Genomic DNA, 9985 nt, shown 5'->3' with positions numbered 1-9985 from the left:
GGCAGGAAAAGCTGCCCCCGCCCCATCGCTCTCAGGGGTTGGGAATGTCAGCATTGGTCCAATCCAGTCTTTTCTATGGTATTTTCCTTATTTATTTTTCTTTTTTTGGAACTACAATAATGACTTTTTTTCATTATTTTTTGTCGGAACCTAGTATAATGACACCTATCTTTTCTTTTATAATATTGTGGGTGTTCTACCCTCACCCAATGGCCACAGGCATGCACTTGGGACAGACAGGTGAGCAGCGGCTCCCCTCCACCACCTTTCCTCCCAGCTGGGGCCCACGACCATATCTGCTGCATACACGTGCTATGTTCAGTGGTCACACAGTGCGGAACTGAGCCACAGCCACTGCCTGGGCTCCAGGGTGGTCTTGGGGGTCCATGGCCCTTCAAGGCTGGCTGGCCTCTGCTCCCCAGCATGTGCCCATGGAGTCTTCCCCTCCCCCAGCTGAGGGGTCCAGCTTGGTCTGAGCCTGAGGGAAGAAACGGCTATTAGAAGAGTCTCTCCCTGTTGGAGAAACCATTTACATTAGAATAAGAGGTTTCTTCCTCAAGGATCTTCCCCAGCCCTACACTTAAGCTGTTCTTTTTCCTTTTCTCCATCAGGTCGGGAGTTAATGGGTTGGTGGGAAGGTAGTTGCGGTTTTTGCCATTATTTAGCATGGTGGTGACCACAATTGCCTTTGCGCCAACCTAATAACACAGCCCCGCAAATACAGGGGGCTTCTTCATGCTGGAGTTTTTTTTCTTGAAAGGTGAACTTCTGCATGCCAGACTTTTTTTTTTTTTTCTTGAAAGGCCTTTTAATAGTCCAGGAACCCAATTCACAAGACACCGTTTTCTATCCCTTGTTGGAGGAGGACCCAATTCCACAGCTTCACCAGCAACTTAAGGAGTCCGTGCACCCGCTGAGACACATTCTTGTCCCAAACTCAATTCCAAGCTTCAGGTTGAAGCTCTAGGAAAGAAAACTGGATCCGACGACAATAGAAGTTAAAAGACATAGCAAAGGTAAGCATGTCTAAATTCTGCCAATTAAGCCAAGCCTCCTGTTTCATGGATAGAGGTTATGCTAGTATCCTTGGCATACATGAGGTCTAGGGAACTTGAAAGCTACTGACAGCAGGGGGAAAGGCAGTGCGTAGATAAGAGTGGATAATCCCACCCCTGAGCCCCCGTCAACTTGGGTGAAAAGTCACACTGACACCCATGGGCAGCACCCTGTCATTGTCACTAGGACTCAGGGATACAAGGAAAGGGATGCCTCTCTTGTCTCTCCCTCACATACCCTAGATATTTGCTGGGGAGAGGAGGGAACTAGGAATGATTTGCTCCCCTCTTTCCAGATGAGTAGCCATTCATCTTCAGTCTTTACCCTTTTCAAATGCATCCTGAACCCCTGGGACTCCTTTGGAAAGAAAACAAAAACAAAACTTCTTTGTTTCCTTTTTTCACCTCTGTTCTCTCTTCTCAGATGGGTAATTGTGTCCTCATACTACAGCATACTACCCTTGGATCCATCCTTCAAATTGGGAAAAATTAATATTCCAAATCTTAAACTGGTTGCCTTAGAACTGAACTCAGAGGAAGGGAACCTAGAAGGCTGACATTCTGGTAAAAGGTTAAAGTTTTATCATTCATTCTTTTGGCCTCTCTCTCCCTGTACAAACTGATAAAAGGAATGACAGGGGTCACTGTTTATATTCTCTGTAAAGTTTTGATTAATGAAAAAGGATTTGTGAGGTTGGTCTTAAGCCATAGCCAGTCTGGTGTGATTTGCATGCCTTTCTGTATGATTCTGTCAGGAAGAGGGGTACCTTACCATAGGATGTAGGCCTAGGACCCCATAAGCCTGCTGTTCAAGTCAGCCTGGCAAACTGGTCAGTAAGAAACTTGGCTGCGGGACTCCCATCTTGTTTTACGTCCTGTAACCACGAGGCAGGACTTTGTTTTAGTCTTCACTATTTTACAGTGACGACCTGGTTCGGTCCTGACTTGAGAAATGAGTAATTTTGGGTTGATATCTGTGTGTGACTTTTGCCATTTGCTGATTCTCTTTCCCTCCATGAACAACTTCTAGCTCCCTTTCTTAAATCTTTCTTTCTCTGGGTTACTTTTAAAGGTCCTAGTGCGCGACCCCCTTGTAGACCCCTGCCCTGTACCCGACCCCAAATAACAGCTCGAGAGTTGGAAGCCGAGTTCAGGTTTATTGGGACCAGTGGGCAGACCAGGAAAGGAAGGAGATCGGGGCTGGCTGCGACTACGCAGCTGAGGTAGGAGGGTTTTATAGGGGGGGTGGACGGGGCGTGGACACAGGGCTGGCGGAGTGTCGTAGGAGCTTAGGATAGGCTGTCCGTCTCTGGGCAGACTGCTGAGGTGGCTCAGAGGGTTACGTGTCGGTTCAGGATAGGCCGAGGCTTGGCGGGCTTTCCTGCTGCGATGATTGGCTGCTTGTTGTTGCTGGGCAGAACAGAGCAGGCTTGGCGGGCTTTTCTCAGGGCAGCAGGAAGCCTGGGGGGAGGGTGGGGGCAAGAAATCTGGGGGAAAGATGGCGGGACTTTCTACCGAACACCTAGATTTTGTAAAAACTGCTTTCTAACCCTTTGAAAATACTTCATACACTTGTGGTTAACTCATAACCTTAATCGAAGCTTGTTGGTTTCACCTGTGGGGTTACTTTTGGTAATGTTCAAATGCCAGAAATAATGGCAGCTTGGCATGGCTAATGTCAGGTTACAAGGGATTTAAAGGACTTTCTTAAAGAGCACTCAACTTAATTAAAAGTGGATATCCAAGTTATAGGTATATTTAAAAGGCCTTTATGTTTCTCTCGTCTTGAATTTTGCTTTTTTGAAAAAAGGTTTTTTCCTAATTTGAATGAATTACTCTTCTCCCTATGTCTTGCACCTCTTTTTAAAAAAAAAAAATTTTTTTTTTTGAGGCACAGTCCCTCTCGTTGCCCAGGCTAGAGTGACGCCATCTCAGCTCACTGCAACCTCCACCTCCCAGGTTCAAGCAATTCTCCTGCCTCAGCCTCCCAAGTAGCTGGGATTACAGTTTCATGCCACCACGTCAGGCTAATTTTTGTATTTTTAGTAGAGATGGGGTTTCACCATGTTGGTCAGTCTGGTCTTGAACTCCTGACCTTGTGATCCACCTGCTTTGGCCTCCCAAAGTGCTGGGATTGCAGGCATGAGCCACCGTGCCCGGCTTGTCTTGCACCTCTTAATGCACCTTTTAATGAGAGGTCCTAAATTACCTTCTGTTGGCCTGGGACTCCTTGGGAAAAACAAAAAAGGTGCCACAGATTCCAATTTGGGAGAAACCTCTCTTTCTTTCATGGAACCCCAGGAATTAGAGATGGATCAATCTGTATCAAACTTTATTTTTGTCTTCCAGCTATACCTGTGTATCAGGCCCTGTTTCCTAAAGGGCTCCACTCTGAGACCAATAATCCAATTAAGAAACTGGCAAATGAAAAATCTTACAAATACTTGATCTCTTTTTGTCTGTCGTATAGTTATATATGTATTATCTGTGTGATGTTCATATAAAAGAGCTCTAATTAATTGACCTAAATAAATAAATAAGCACTTAGATCAAATATTTTTTGAAGGAAAAGTAAAGGCTGTGATACCTTTTAGTTCACATGGGACTTTAATCTTTGAGAAGTAAAACGTCTTAAGGACTTGCCTACTTCACAATTGGTAAGGCCTGGGGACATATGGAATTAACCACACCCTTAACTACGCTGGAAGAAGTCACATTTCATTGGCTCCTAGTGCATAATTTAAACAACTTAAATTGATGAGTTATCTTATAACGTGTAATTGAAACCACAGATAATAGATTTACCTGCAAGGTGTGTAAGAACAGTAAAACGTGTTTTTAGTAAGAGATTATAAGAAGGTATGGAAATGTAAATTTTTGCCTGGCGTTAAAGAATTGTTTTAAATCAGATAAGATAAAGCTAAAGGCTTAAATAAGTTGTGGAAGGTTTCTAAAAGTTAATCTTGCAAAAGAAATTCCGTGTGTAAACATTGAATACATTCAAAATGGTATAATATGGTTTTTCTGTAAACTGAGCATTGAAATAAAAGAATAAGATTTCCTTAAGGTGCTAATCTGCTCTTTAGCAAAATTAGTAAAGGGCTATAAAAGAATCTTATAAGAATCTTACCTCATGGTGAAATGGTTAAGATGAAATAGAATTGTCTATAAGGTTTCATTAGAAAATTGTGGTTGACATTAAGAGTAAACTAATGTAAGGGTAAAATTTTTTTTTTCTCCCTTGTACAAGATTTTCATGTAATAATAAAGGATAATGAGGCTGGTCACTGTGGCTCATGCCTGTAATCCTAGCACTTTGAGAAACCGAGGAGGATGAATCCTGAGGTCAGGAGTTTGAGACCAGCCTGACCAACATGGTGAAACCCCATCTCTTCTAATAAAAAATGCAAAAATTACCTGGGCATGGTGACACATGCCTGTAATCCCAGCTACTAAGGAGGCTGAGGCAGGAGAATTGCTTGAACCTAGGAGGTGGAAGTTGCAGTGAGCCGAGATTGTGTCACTGCACTCCAGCCTGGGTGACAGAGTGAGACTACTCCATCTCAAAAAACAAGCAAACAAAAAAAAATGGATAATAAAATATTTTTATTTGCCTTGTGAATGAACTGCCAAGAAAAAGAAAGAGAAGACAGGAGACAAATTGTTTGGAAAGTCAAGTCTTTCCTCTTAATGAGTAAAGGTGTTTGCCTTGTTTCAAAATTTTTGAATAATAATTTTGACAAAATAAATAATTTATGGTAATCTGGAGTTCTGTTTTATAGTACCAAGTACTTTGAACTTCTAACATATTTAACAGGTTTCCCAAAATCAAATTTCAATTTCAAAATTGTCTTTCATGACCCCTAGCTTTTGTATGCTATAGAGGGCCCCTGCTGCATCCAAAAGAGAGGTTAAATAGGATTATTTGACATGTTTAAGTACGTGGGATTGCCAAAATGAGGCTTAATATTCATCAGGTTATATTTAAGTGAATAACATTAATATATGTTCCAAAATTGTATGGGATTTCTAAAATTCTAATGTCTGAGTATATGCTATCAATCATAATTAAGATTTTTACAGTAAGTTATTATAAACCACTGAGATAACCAAATATCTTTGTCAATCATGTATTTACCTGTAATGACCCTGGGCATTTTGTTATTCACAGACAATTGTTTCCTTGTTTAGATCCTCTTCAAAAGATAGTTTATAATCAGCTATAGAACTTTGACAGGTGCTCTCAAATGCAGTTTTCTGATAACTTTGGAGATTGTGACATTTGAATGGTGGAAAAATGTACAGGACTCATGAAGAGTTAAAATGTTTAGGAATATCAAGCAGAACAAGAGTTAACAGAATGAACTGAATTAATAGAAAGCTGAAGTAATCTTTTTTTTTAACTTTTACTTAAAACATTGCTGATCCTTGTTTTGTTTTTCAGAGTTAAAGACACTGTCATTTTGAGCTATTTACAGTCTTTAATAATTGAGTAAGTTATATGCCTGTGAAGAAAATTCAGAGCATGTTTGTTTCTCTTTGCCTGGTTCCTCTAGAATTTGGAAACTATTTGGGAGTATTCTTAACTTAGAGCATCATAGTTGTTTGCATCAGTGCAATAAGAATCCATTTTCTTTTGCAACAGGATACAATTGAGTTTGCTTTCCTTTAAGGAATCAAGCTCTACTTGCAGAGCTGATAAAAGCCCCTTGGGAAAACTGGCCTGTTACCTTGTCTACACAATCCCTATACAGGGTTCTTACCCTGTATGGGGATAAAGAATGTCACTTTCTAACAGGCCCAGGAACCCCATATTCTTGGGACCTCAAGAAGAAAGGAATTTACCCAACTCATAGGTATTTGGGGTACAAACCCATGGCTGAGCTTGGCTTTAAAAGGTCTTATCTGAGATTCCTTGTGGAACAGAGTTCCATCAAAGCCAATTTGAAAAGCCTATGTAAAAATAATTATTCTTGCTTCGCTTTATGCAAATAATCAGGCCAAATATAAAACTAAAGTTTATTTTGCAAATAACTCAGTCCTATCGTGATTTGTTTTTAACAAAAATGAGGACGAGAGAGAGAGAAATTTTGTCTCAAACCTTATCATACATCTGTCATTAAATTGTAGACTCATTGGTTGTTTTAAAGCTTTTTTGTCTACATTTTAGACTAACCCTGCTTATTCTTGTGAATCAACTGGTGATCTCCTCCTGCAGCTCAGAAAAAAACAAAAAGGGATGGTTAATGTAAAAATCTGGTTCAATATTCTAGTTCTGGGCAATTATCCTGCAAATCCTGCCAGGTGATAGGACTGAATAGGGTGTTCATAACCTGGAGGTTTCCTTTTTGGGAAAACAAGACCAAGGGAGCTAATAAAAGCCAAGCTCCACTCACCCAAATCTTAGCAGGTGTTAACTATAGTCACAAGTTATCTGGCTGTGCTGGTAGCCTTGGGATTTTTGAGCTGCCCTTACCACCCCGCCCCCCGCACCCCCCTCCCCCGTCCCACCTGCCACCTTTTGTCTCATTTTGATACATGTCTTCTAATAACCCAGTTTGTCTCTTCTCATCTTCAGATCATCAAACTCCAAATGGAGCCACAGATGATGGTCCCCTTATTTTTTAACTGGGGATCCTTAGACAAGCCTCTGAGGGAAATCTGACTGCTGTTTTATCAAAACAGCACTCCCTGTCAGCAGAAAGCAGTTAAGATTGATCTTTATTCTTATTCTAAGGGCAGTTAGATGTACCTCTTTAGAGGGTGGAATGATTGATAGATGCTGAAGGTAGACAAATTTCTAGGCAGATAGGGAAGGGTCCCTGGCCTAAAACCCTACCTTCAAGTCTGAAACATCCTGAAGGCTGAAAGCTGGACTGCTAGTCCCAGATGAAACCTGTGACCCAGTGGTAGAACTTCTGCCCCTGTTTGCCCACTCTTTCCTAATTGATTATTTCTGAATAATGCCTTTTAACCAACCGAATGCTGCCTTTTCCAATACTATGTATTGGCTTGCCTGGGCATGCCTACATGTGCATTGGGGGATGGGGTGAGGCCACAAGGAATTCATGCCTTATGCAGTGGAGGAGCCTGGCCTCATCAGCTCATGTGTGGTAGCCCTGGTTTCAACTGTGAGGGAGAAATCTGCTTGGAGAACACTTCTCTTTGCTGAGAGCTTTCCTTTTACTTGATAAATTGTGGCTGCATGCCTAATTTTTCCTGGTTGTGAGACAAGAACCTGGATTTAGGTGAACTAAGGAGCAAAAATCCTGCATCACTACATATATGTAATATGTAGTAATCTGGAGTTCTGTTTTATACGTATTATGTCGTATATAGTAGTATATAATATGTATGAAATTATGTAGTAGTATGTAATATGTATGAAATTATGTAGTAGTACATATTACATATCTGTAACTAAAAATAAGAGAAAGAATTCTGTATGCAAAGTGTGTAAGAAAAGTAAGTTATGTTTTTGGTGAGCAAGTTTATAAGGAAGGTATAAAAATGTGGTTTTGTTAAAAGAAAAGTAATTTTGTCTAGTTAGGTCATCTTACAGTTGTTTCAAAATGAAGGAAGAAAGAAATAGTATAAAAAATGGAATGAGTGTTAAAAGTTTAAAAAAGAAAGAACAAGAGTAAAATAATTTTTTGTGTTTATTTTTTATTTTATTTATTTATTTTTTGAGATGGAGTTTCGCTCTTGTTACCCAGGCTGGAGTGCAGTGGCACGATCTCGGCTCACTGCAACCTCCGCCTCCTGGGTTCAAGTAATTCTCCTGCCTCAGCCTCCCAAGTAGCTGGGACTACAGGCATGCACCACCATGCTCGGCTAATTTTTGTATTTTTAGTAGAGACGGGGTTTCACCTTGTTGACCAGGATAGTCTTGACCTCGTGATCCACCCGCCTCGGCCTCCCAAAGTGCTGGGATTATAGGTGTGAGCCACCCTGCCTGGCCTTTTGTATTTAAACTAGATTAAATTAATTTATTATAAGTATTGAAACTTAGTACTTAGTGTTAAAAGTAAATCTAATATAAAACTATAATTTCGTTTTTTAAACAAAAGTTTCATGTAGTATTAAGGTACAGTAAATGATTTTTGTCTTCTTTTTGAGTAATATGCAAAAGAGAAAGAGAGAGAGAGAAACCATTTTGCGTGCCTTATGCTGCCTCTGTTAGGTCTTTGGAAAAATGAGTCTCCTCTCCATCAAGGAGTAAAGATTTTTGCTTTTTAAAATCTTTTTTTTTTTTTTATTTTTGAGATGGGGTTTTGCTCTTGTCTCCCAGGCTAGAGTGCAATGGCACAATCTCGGCTCATTGGAACTTCCACCTCCTGGGTTCAAGTGATTCTCCTCCCTCAGCCTCCTGAGTAGCTGAGATTATGGGTACCTGTCACCATGCCCAGCTACTTTTTGTATTTTTAGTAGAGATACAGTTTCACTGTATTGGCCAGGCTGGTCTCGAACTCCTGACCTCAGGTGATCCCGCCCGCCTCAGCCTCCCAAAGTGCTGGGATTACAGGTGTGAGCCACCATGCCCAACCAAAATTATTTAATTATGACTTTGGCTAAATTAGTGACTTATTTTAGAGTGACCTATGATTTGTTTTTGATCAATCTTCTAAACCCTTGGCATATTTGACAGGCTTCTCAAAATCAAATTTCAAGATCACAATTAAGCCTTTTTAACCTCTAACTTTGAGATGTTTCAGAGGGCCTATGAAGCGTACTAAAGGAAGATAATAAACTGGCTTATTTGATATGTTAAATTATATAAGAAGTATTGTCATATAAAAAGTGGTGTTTGCCTGGCGCTGTGGCTCACGCCTGTAATCCCAGCACTTTGGGAGGCTGAGGTGGGTGGATCACGAGGTCAAGAGATCAAGACCATCCTGGCCAACATGATGAAACCCGTCTCTACTAAAATACAAAAATTAGCTGGGTGTGGCGCATGCCTGTAGTCCCAGCTACTTGGGAGGCTGAGGCAGGAGAATTGCTTGAACCTGGGAGGCGGAGGTTGCGGTGAGCTGAGATTGCGCCACTGCACTCCAGCCTGGCTCCCGGTGACAGAGCAAGACTCCATAAAAAAAAAAAAGTGGTGTTTAATCTTTTTTTGAGTTATATTTGCATGGATATCTTATTAATATGTGTTCCAAAATTGTATGTGCTTCCTAAAATTCTGATATATCCTGGTATATTATCAATCATAATTATGATTATTATGTTAAATTATTGTAGGTGACAAAAATAACCAGATTTTCTTGTCAATTGTGTCTTTAACCCTGACCATTTTAAGTATTGTTGTCCATAGTTAATTGATAATTCTGATGCTTTTTCCTGAATGTTCTTTAAAAACAATTGTAATTCTATTTGTATACTCAAATAGGTTGTATATTCAAAAAGTTTCATGAAAAAGATGGTGTTCACAGTTTGGATATTTGTAACCCCCACATCTCATGTTGAAATTCGATCACCCATTTTGGAGATGGGGCTTAATGAGAGGTATTTGGGTAATGGAGACAGATCCCTCATGAATGGCTTGGTGCCATTTCTGTGGTAGCAAATGAGTTCTTGCATTATTAGTTCAGATGACAGCTGATTGTTTAAAAGAGCATGGCATCTTTCCCCTGTCTTTCTTTCTTCCTCTCTTGCCATGTGACATGCCAGCTCCCCTTCTCCTTCTGCCATGATTGGAGGTTTCCTGGGGTTCTTACTAGGGCAGATGCCAGTACCATGCTTCTTGTATAACATCTTGTAGAACACTGAGCCAAATAAACCTCTCCCTAAATTACTCAGCCATTTTATAGCAATGCAAAATGGACTGATACCAATGGAAAGACTTCTGATAGCTTTAAATTCATATGACTGGACTGTGTAAGAATCCCCCTGACCTCTAATGAAGAGACTCACTGGTTTATAAAACTGCT

At 40.5% G+C, this 9985-nt stretch overlaps 1 long non-coding RNA gene across 2 annotated transcripts in view; it reads left to right on the top strand.

Annotated features, from left to right (window-relative positions):
- The first annotated feature begins 527 nt into the window (after positions 1-527).
- LOC144577566 (uncharacterized) overlaps positions 528-9985 on the top strand; it is a 30245-nt gene continuing 20787 nt past the window's right edge. The window contains exon 1 of one of the 2 annotated variants that reach the window (XR_013521730.1): positions 528-1016. This is a non-coding gene — a long non-coding RNA (uncharacterized LOC144577566). The remainder of the gene's footprint in view (positions 1017-9985) is intronic. The other variant, XR_013521732.1, reaches the window with a different exon arrangement.

The sequence above is a fragment of the Callithrix jacchus genome, chromosome 8 (genome assembly GCF_049354715.1).
Source record: "Callithrix jacchus isolate 240 chromosome 8, calJac240_pri, whole genome shotgun sequence".
In the NCBI taxonomy this organism is placed as follows: Eukaryota; Metazoa; Chordata; class Mammalia; order Primates; family Cebidae; genus Callithrix; species Callithrix jacchus.
Note: the sequence above shows the minus strand (reverse complement) of the source record. Positions and strands in the feature narration are given on the sequence as shown.